This window comes from Eretmochelys imbricata, chromosome 1, assembly GCF_965152235.1.
Source record: "Eretmochelys imbricata isolate rEreImb1 chromosome 1, rEreImb1.hap1, whole genome shotgun sequence".
Classification (NCBI taxonomy): Eukaryota; Metazoa; Chordata; order Testudines; family Cheloniidae; genus Eretmochelys; species Eretmochelys imbricata.
The window spans coordinates 25,169,702-25,179,541 of NC_135572.1; positions in this window are offsets into that span (position 1 = coordinate 25,169,702).

Sequence of the window (9,840 nt, forward strand, 5' to 3'; positions counted from 1 at the left end):
ACTAAAGTCAGACATTTTTAAATAAGCAGGTCCAGATAACTTACATCTAAGAGTTTTATAAGAGCTGCTGAGGAATTCATTGTTAATACTGATTTTCAATAAGTCTGTGAGCACTTGGAAAGTTCCAGAAGACTACAAGAAAGCTAATGTTGTACCAATATTTAAAAAGGGTAAATGGGATGACCCGGGTAATTATAAGCCTGTCAGCCTGACATGGATCCCAGGCAAGATAATGGAGCAGCTGATATGTGACTCAATTAACAAAGAATTAAAGGAGGGTAATGTAATTAATGCAAATCAACATGGTCTTATGGAAAATACATCTTGTTGAAGTAACTTGATATATTTTTTGATGAGATTACAAGATTCATTGATAAAGGTAATAGTGTTGATGTAATATACTTAGACTTCTGTAAGGCATTTGACTTGGTAGCGCACAACATTTTGATTCAAAAACTAGAATGATATAAAATTAATATTGCAGTCTATAAGTACCTATATGGAGAGAAACTATTTAATAATGGGGTCTTCAGTCTAGCAGAGAAAGGTAGAACACAATCCAATGGCTGAAAGTTGAAGCTAGACAAACTCAGACTGGAAATAAGATGTACATTTTTAATTATGAGAGTAATTAATGATTGGAACAACTTGTCAATGGTCTTGGATTTTCCATCACTGATGATTTTTAAATATGGTAATGGATGTAAGAAAACTTAAATAGGAAGCAGATTGATAGAGAATATTTATAAATATTTAAATGGAAAAAAAATTGAAGTTATTTCCATTTTGCCAAGTTTGAAACTAATCCATCCATTTCAATTTTTTTACATTTTTTCATAGAAGTTTTTATCCAAATGTTTATTTAAATGATTAGTGATTTCTTTCATTTATTAAGATACAGGTTTTCAGTAAACAAAACATTCCAATAACCATTTCAATATGGTTTTTTATAAAAACTTCTGTACAAATGTAATTAAAAAGTTTTGCAAAAAGTTTTGTGAAAATGGAAAATTTAAAAAAAGTCAATAGTTTTTTCTTGAAATTCTTTTATTTTAAAGACAAAATAAACCCTTTCTTTCAAAAAATTTCAATCAGCTCTTGTTTGGAGCCCTTCTATGTGGAATGATGACACTGATAGGCTACGGTTTTGTCATGGAGGTTGCAGAAGGCACAGAATCTGTGACTTCCAAGGACCTCTGTGACTTCAGCCCTGGCCACTGGGAGCTGAAGGGTCTCACTGCCTCCCACAGTGGCAGGGAGCTGTGATGTACCCCTGCCATCTGAGGCAGTGGGCCCCCAAGCTCTCAGCCGCCATGGGCAGCAGGGCTACTCCACAGTCCCAGCTGCTGCTGCAGGCAAGGGGGGATCCCCACAGCTCCCTCCAGCCATGCCGACAGGGGGACCCCCGCAGCTTCCCAGCCACCATGGGATAGGGGGACTCCCACAGCACCCCACTGCCACCACAGGGCAGGGGGACCCCCTCAGTACCCTGCTGCCGCCGTGGGGCAGGGGGACCCCGGCAGCTCCCTGCCACCGCTGTGGGGCAGGGGGACTTCGGCAGCTCTCCTGACACCATGCAGGGAGAAGGGGACCCCGCAACTCCCAGCTCACTCCGTGGCAGCAGGGGGACCCCTTCAGCTCCCCACTGCGGTGGTGGCAGGGGGATTCCTGCAGCTCTCTGCCTCTGGGAAGGGGATGGGGGACCCTGCAGCTTCCTTCCACCACTGGTGGCAGGGAGGACCCTGGATCTCTGAGCCCCCACTGGTGATGGGGGGCATAGAGCTCCCAGACACCCCGCAGCTGCCCAGTCCCTTCCCATTTTATCATGGATATTTTTAATAAAAGTCAGGAACAGGTCATGGGCTTCTGTGAATTTTTCTTTATTGCCCATGACCTGTCTGTGACTTTTACTTAATATGTCCATGACAAAATGGGAAGGGACTGGGTAATCTGCTTCGCCTTACTGACAGGGTATGCCTACACTGTATATTGGAGGTGTGATTGAGCACGTGGGGCAGGGGTGTGGCATAACTCTCTTTAATTGGGCTAGCTCGCTAAAAACAGCAGTGAAGACATAGCAGCCGGGAACATGGCATTAGCTTTACAAGCCCGCCTGGGGATGTCCCTGTGCTGCCTTGGCTTCATTGCTATTTTTTGTGAGCTATCTCAATCAGAGCTTGCTTGGGTATGCCTTCATGTGCTGGGCTCACACCTCTCCACCATGTTTTGGACACACCCAGAGTCTAAATAGCTGCTATGTTGACTGTAGCCAGCCAGACTGAAATGACAACAATTTAGGGGAAAAGTCAACAAACTCCATCCAAACAGTTGTTAACTCTGGCCGGATCCTGTGTTGTCAAACCACACATTGAATTTACATTGTTACCTTTGGGTATACAACATGTGACTCATTCCTGCATATCTCTAGAACACAAATAAATTGCATTTATACATCATTTACCCACCAAGGATCTCCAAGTGCTCACTACACACCTGTGAGAAAGGTTGTATTAGTGACCCTATTTCACAGATGAGAAAACTGACGCAAAGAGTGGTTAGGAACATAGGAAATATAGGAATTGACATTTTGGAGTAGACCCAACATCCATCTAGTCCAGTATCTTATCTCTGAAGGTGGCCAATACTAATGGCCAAAGGTGCAAGAAACTCCACAGTAGGTAGGTGTAGGATAATTTGCCACTTATTAATGTCTCATCCCAATTCCTAATAGTCAGAGTTTGGCTTAAACCCTGAAGCATGAGATTTTATATCCCTTTCAAAATTCTTGTTAATTAGCTATTGTAATGCTGGATATTCCTGTTAGTCATAAAAATGTCCAATCTCTCTTTGAATCTTGCTAAACTCTTGCCATCAGAGACCTCTTAAAATAATAGACTCAAAAATGATAGAATCTTAGGACTGGAAGGGACTTTAAGAGATCTTCTAATCCAGTCCCCTTTACTTTTGGCACAACCAAAATATTATCTAGATTATCTAGATTAGTTGTTCTCAAAGCCAGTCCACTGCTTGTTCAGGGAAAGCCCTGGCGCACCGAACTGGTTTGTTTACCTGCTGCATCCGCAGGTTCTCACTGGCTGCGATTCACTGCTCCAGGCCAATGGGGGCTCCGGGAAGCGGCGTGGGCCAAGGGACCTCTGACAGGTGTTTGTCTAACCTACTCTAAAAAATCCCCAATGATGGAGATTCCACAACCTCCCTCGGCAATTTATGCCAGTGCTTAACCACCCTGAGAGTTAGGAAGATTTTCCTAATGTCCAACCTAAATTGCTCTTGCTGCAATTTAAGCCCATTGCTTCTTGTCATATCCTCAGAGGTTAAAGAGATTTTTTTTTCTCCTTCCTCCTTGTACCTTTTAAGTACAGTAACTCCTCACTTAAAGTCGTCCTGGTTAACGTTGTTTCATTGTTAGGTTGCTGATCACTTAGGGAACATGCTTGTTTAAAGTTGTGCAGTGCTCCCTTATAAAGTTGTTTGGCAGCCGCCTGCTTTGTCTGCTGCTTGCAAGAAGAGCATCTGTTGGAGCGAGCTGGTGGGGGCTTGGAACTAGGGTGGACCAGCAGCCCGCTATCAGCTCTCCGCTCCCCTAAGTTCCCTGTGTGGCAGCTGGCCAGCAGGCTATCAATTGCTGGCAGTTCAGCTGTCCCTCCCACCACTGCCATGTGCTGCTCCTGCCTTCTGCCTTGGAGCCGCTCTCCAGATTCTCCCGCTTGCTATGCAGGGGAGAGAGGGAAAAGGGAGGCTAATGTCAGGGTGTCCCCCTCCCCCCTGATCCTGCCCCCCGCTTACCCCATCTCCATAGAGCAGGGAGGGGACACGACTGGGTTCAGGAGGGAGGGAGCTTGCTGGCAGCAGCTGCTGTCTCAACTTGCTGATCTACTTAAAAAGGCAATGTACATAGAGTGGGATCAGCATACTTAAAGGGGCAATGCTCATGTCTCTCTCTCACATAGGGTGTGTGTCTCTGTCTCTGTCTGCCATGCTGTCTCCCCTCCCTCCATTTGTGCTGCCTTGTAGAGTGTGAGGCTACATTAACAACAATGTGTTAAACCGTGTGGGCTCATCCGACTGCTAGTTCATCATTTAGCAGTAAGGCATTCCCTGGGAAATATCCCACCTTCTTCCACCCTCTGACTTCACCATCTCAACCAAGCTTCGCAATCATCATCGCTGTGTACAGTATTAAATTGTTTGTTTAAAACTTATACTGTGTGTATATCTATATATATAATATAGTCTGTCTAGTGAAAAAAATTTCCCTGGGGAAACCCCCCCACCCCCCATTTACATTAATTCTTATGGGGAAATTGGATTTGCTTAAACATCGTTTCACTTAAAGTCACATTTTTCAGGAACATAACTACAATGTTAAGGGAGAAGTCACTGTACTTGAAAACTGTTATCATGTCCCCTCTCAGTCTTCTCTTCTCCAAACAAAAGAAACCCAATTTTTTCAATCTTCCCTCATAGGTCCTGTTTTCTAGACCAGGGGTTCTCAAACTTCATTGCACCGCGACCCCTTTCTGACAATGAAAATTACTATATGACCCCAGGAGGGTCATATAGAAGCCTGAGCCTGTCCAAGCCCCACTGCCCCAAGTTGGGGGGGACCAAAGCCAAAGGACTTCAGCCCTGGGCAGGGGGCCTGTAACCTGAGCCCCCCTCCCCCTTGCCCAGGGCTGAAGCCTTCAGGCTTTGACTTCAGCCCCAGGCAGTTGGGGTAGGACTTCAGCTTCAGCCCTGGGCACTGCAGCTCCATCCCTGGGCCCCACCAAATCTAATGCCAGCCCCGGAAACCCCTTAAAATGGGGTTGCAACCCACTTTAGGGTCCCAACCCACAGTTTGAGAACTGCTGTTCTAGACGTTTAATCATTTTTGTTGCTCTTCTCTGGATTTTCTCCAATTTGTCCACATCTTTCCTGAAATGGCACCCAGAACTGGACACAATACTCCAGCTGAGGCCTAATCAGCATGGAGTAGAGCAGAAGAATTACTTCTTGTGTCTTGCTTACAACTCCTGCTAATACATCCCAGAATGATGTTTGCTTTTTTGCAACAGTGTTACACTGTTGACTCATATTCAGCTTTTCATCAACTATGACCTTTTCTGCAGTACTCCTTCCTAGGCAGTCAGTTCCCATTTTGTATGTGTGCACCTGATTGTTCCTTCCTAAATGGAGTACTTTGTATTTGTCGTTATTGAATTTAATCCTATTTACTTCAGACCAGATCATTTTGAATTTTAATCATATTCTCCAAAGCACTTGCAACCCCTCCCAGCTTGGTATTGTCTGCAAATGTTATAAGTGTACTCTCTATGCCATTATCTAAATCATTGATGAAGATACTGATATTGATGAAGAGATTACCATCATGTGGCAATGAGTTAAATATTAAACTTACCCAGGGTCACCCAGAAAGTTGATGATGGGGGTAGAGATATAGGCCCCTGTTCAGAAATCTACATAAGCATGTGCCCAATTTTAAGCATGCAAGTATCCCCATAGACTTCAGTGGGACAATTTGCATATTTAAAGTTAAACATTTGCTTAAGTGCCTTGGGGTATGTCTGCCCAACAAAGAAAAACCCCCAGCTGTCCCATGCCAGCTGTCTCGGGGTCACGGGGCTCAGGCTGCAGGCTGTTTCATTGCTGTGTAGACTTTCGGGCTGGCACCCAGACTCTAGGACCCTGTGGGGTGGAAGGTCCCAGAGCTCATGCTGCAGCCGAAGCCTGGATGTCTACATGGCAATGAAACAGCCCCGTAGGCCAAACCCCACAAGCCTGAGTCAGCTGGTACAGGCCAGCCTTGAGTTTTTCTTTGTTGTATACACATTCCCTTGGAGGCCAGGTACTTGACTGGAGGCCATAGTCCAGATCTCCTACCTCCCAGCTAGCCACAAGGCAATCTTTTCTCTCTATTGTTGGTGGGTGACCTTATTCTATACATCTTAACTAGTCCATCAGTCTATTTCTATGAGAGCCAGGGAATAAGCATACTGTAAACAAAATGTCAAATTATTTGGTACTTTAATGTTCATCCTTTAATAATCTATGTATCCTCTAACAAATACATATAGACTAATTATTTTAATGTCAATGCAAATAATTTTTAAAATGACAACGTGCATATGTGACAATAATAGTTTCTCATATTATTTTACCTTTGTAATCCAAGTACTTGCATCCCCCATTCTCCACGCATATTTATTGTCATCTCTTGCATTGCTACGTCTGTTTTAGGTATAAAATCCTTGTGGCGGGAATTTATCACTTTTAGTGGCCTGGTAGGTGCTCCGTACATGCCAGGCATTCTATAAATAACAATAACAGAAAACTGCAACAAATTAGCGGTAGTAGCTTGAGGGCAGACGTGTAACCCTGTCTACAGTAGTGTTTTTTAGGATCTCTGTCACTACAGCTCCGACATCAGTGCCAGGGATCGTAGTCTTTGGGCCAGGGACCATGGGTGAAGTTCTGATCTCATTGAAGTCAGTAGTAATTGGGGCCCAGGATTTCGTCACAGCTTTGTACAGCATTTAACACAGTAGGGCCTCAAACCTCAGTGAGGTCTTTGGTTACTACTGCAATACAAGTAAATAATATTTTCCTGGGTGTTGCAATGGCTTTATGCAAAGGTAGTTGGGTTTCCATAGCTTTAGTCAAAGAGGCTGATTGGGACTATGAGAAATGCATGGACTTAATTCATAAGCACTTAACTATCTAGGTTTTTATACAACATCCATCAGTGCAGTTTCTGATTGATTGCTTCACATGTCTTAGACGGAATGGACTGTGCTAACTCAGTCAGACAGTATACAACCAAATTTGCATTATATAGAACAGAGAAGGAAGTAAAATAAAAAAGATTTACATAAAACTCAAATGACACAGGACTATTTTGTACTCTAGATTTTTCTCTTTAAAAGGAATATGAATTATAGAAAAGAAATTTTAAGCCTAGGCTTCTGCCAAACTCTGAGATCATAGATTATTTCTTATGCTGTGTCTTGATATCTGTAGCTTGCTAAATAAGAGAGAGACAGTTCACCTTTCATTAACAAATCATCTCCTTCATTTGTCATGCCACATTCACTGACTCTCTTATAGGGGTGCTAACACATAACAAAAACATCTTTTTACCAAGAAATATGCTGTTTTAGGGAAAGCTGTACATTTCCTTCGAATTTTCTCCTTAAGACAAGAAAGATTTCATCAGTTTGGATCTCTCTCTATTTCTAAAGTTCTTCTGATGAAGACATTCCTTGGGGTGAATTGACTGTTGACTCATCAAACACACCTGTAATGGAATGCCTGTTGACTTACCAAACACAGCTATAGAGCTCCATTGATTAAATTATTATGTGTCTAAGTTATAATTAACTTGCAGACAAACATTTTATCAGAAAAGACATTTGCATTAATATGCAAACAATCTCTTGCACAATCCAGAGAAGCTATTAATTTGTTCCTGTGGTCAAGTGTCAAAGGTTATTATTCTGACTTAGGTTATAATTTCAACATGCATTGGTTCGAAGACATTGAAATTCCAGTCCATATGATGGTTGAAATTATGTTATCAGAGGTGTGGCTTGCATGGGTTTCCTCCCCTGAATTATGTTCTAACTCTGTTACTAAAACAGGCTATAGACAGTTTTTCAGAAACACCCCTATCCACAATGCTTGGGAACATTTTTCTAGCACAGGTAAGTCACAGTATAGAGAAGGACTTAAAGTGACTTAACACAGTAGCTTGGGTCCTGATCCTGCAGTGAACAGCTTGTGGGTAAAAATCCTGCCCCTGCATGGAACTAATTGACATCAGTGGGACTATGTGCAGGGGATCTGCCCACACAGAGCCAAAAATCAGGTGGAAATAGATTCCAAATTTTAAAATCCATTAGTGCATTAATAATCCTATTTCAAAAACGAGAATTAATAGCTCCCTGACACAAAAACTCATTTTGATGAGAGGACCTCACTTAGCTACTCGTATCATGCCATAAAGCAAACACTTGTATTAAGGACCATGATCCACTGTACTTTCTACATGAGTTAGAGCAGTACATCAGCAAGACACTACCCTTAAGTTAAAATCATGCTTTTTTTTTTCTGAATACAAGATTATATCAGCATTAAATATCTCCTCTTTTCCGAATGCTGAATTATTTATGAAATTCATAGGTTGTTCCATGTCTGAAGGGCATGGTCCTTTTTTCTAAATTATCACAACACTCAATTGCTCTTGAAAGAATTTCATGCAGTTGGATTTTCTGAAATGAAATGGGTAGAATTAAGAAGCTACAGTTTAGTCACTGGTGAGATAATATGGTGATGATTGCCATAGAAAAGCCAATCAATTAATCAATCAATAGTGAGTCAACAACGTACATGCCAGTAAATGGGTGTTATGAAAGGACTGGAAACTGCTCATATGCACCAATATGTCCTACCAGAACTTCTCCAAAGCTACTGTCTTTTTTCCTCCAGCATCTCAGCTTTCTTTCTAGCTCTCATGGTTGCAAAGAAAACCTCAAGAATATGAACTGATTGTAAGTGATGCAGAGATGTTCAGTGAGTCTGCACAAAGCTCTGAGGTGCCCCGTTCTTCTCAGTGAGGGGTTAACTCAGATCCCTAGTGATGGCCATTTATATACCAACATTTTTGTATTCCTTATGTAAGAATGGAGAAGCAGGATCACAGATCTTCACAATTTATAGTGAGTGATGACTAAGGCTGCATGTCTGTCACGGAGATCAGAGATTCCATGACTTTCCGTGACCTCCGTGATTTCTGCAGTGGCTGGTGCAGCTGGCTCCGGGGCTGCCCGAGCAACTCAGGCAGCCTCTAGGCCAGTGCACTGGCTGCTACTGGGGCAGTCTCGGGCCACCATGTTCTGTTCCCCGCCCCCCACCCCCCGCACTGCAGCAGCAGTAGTTTGGATGTGGGACGGGGCTCAGGGCTGGGGCAGAGGGTGTGGGAGGGTGGCACTTACCTCGGGGGGGCTCCCCAGAAGTAGCCAGCATGTCCCTGCAGCTCCTAGGAGAAGGGGCTGGGGGGTTTGCGTGCTGCCCCTGCCTGTAGGCACTACCTCCGCAGCTCCCATTGTTTCATCCCCTGTCACCCATTCCCAGCTACTGGCAAACACAGGATAGGGACAGCATCCCTGTCCATCCTGGATAATAGCCATTGATGGAACTATCCTCCATTAACTTATCTAGTTCTTTTTTGATCCCTGTTATAGTCTTGGCCTTCACAATATCCTCTGAAAAGGAGTTCCACAGGTTGACTGTGCATTGTGTGAAAAAATACTTCCTTTTCTTTGTTTTAAATCTTCTGCCTATTAATTTCATTTGGTGACCCCTAGTTCTTGTGTAATGAAAAGGAATAAATAACACTTCCTTATTTACTTTCTCCACACCAGTCATAATTGTATAGACCTCTATCATATCCCCCCTTAGTCGTCTCTTTTCCAAGATGAAAAGTCCAGTCTTATTAAGCTCTCCTCATATGGCAACCATTCCATACCCCTAATAATTTTTGTTGCCCTTTTCTGAACCTTTTTCAATTCCAATATATCTTTTTTGAGATGTTCACATCTCAAAACCACATCTGCATGCAGTATTCAAGATGTGTACATACCATGGATTTATATAGAGGCAATATGAAATTTTCTGTCTTATTATCTATCCCTTTCTTAATGATTCCCAACATTCTGTTCACATTTTTGACTGCCGCTGCACACTGAGAGCTATCGACAATGACTCCAAGATCTCTTTCTTGAGTGGTAACAGCTAATTTAGACCCCATCATTTTATATG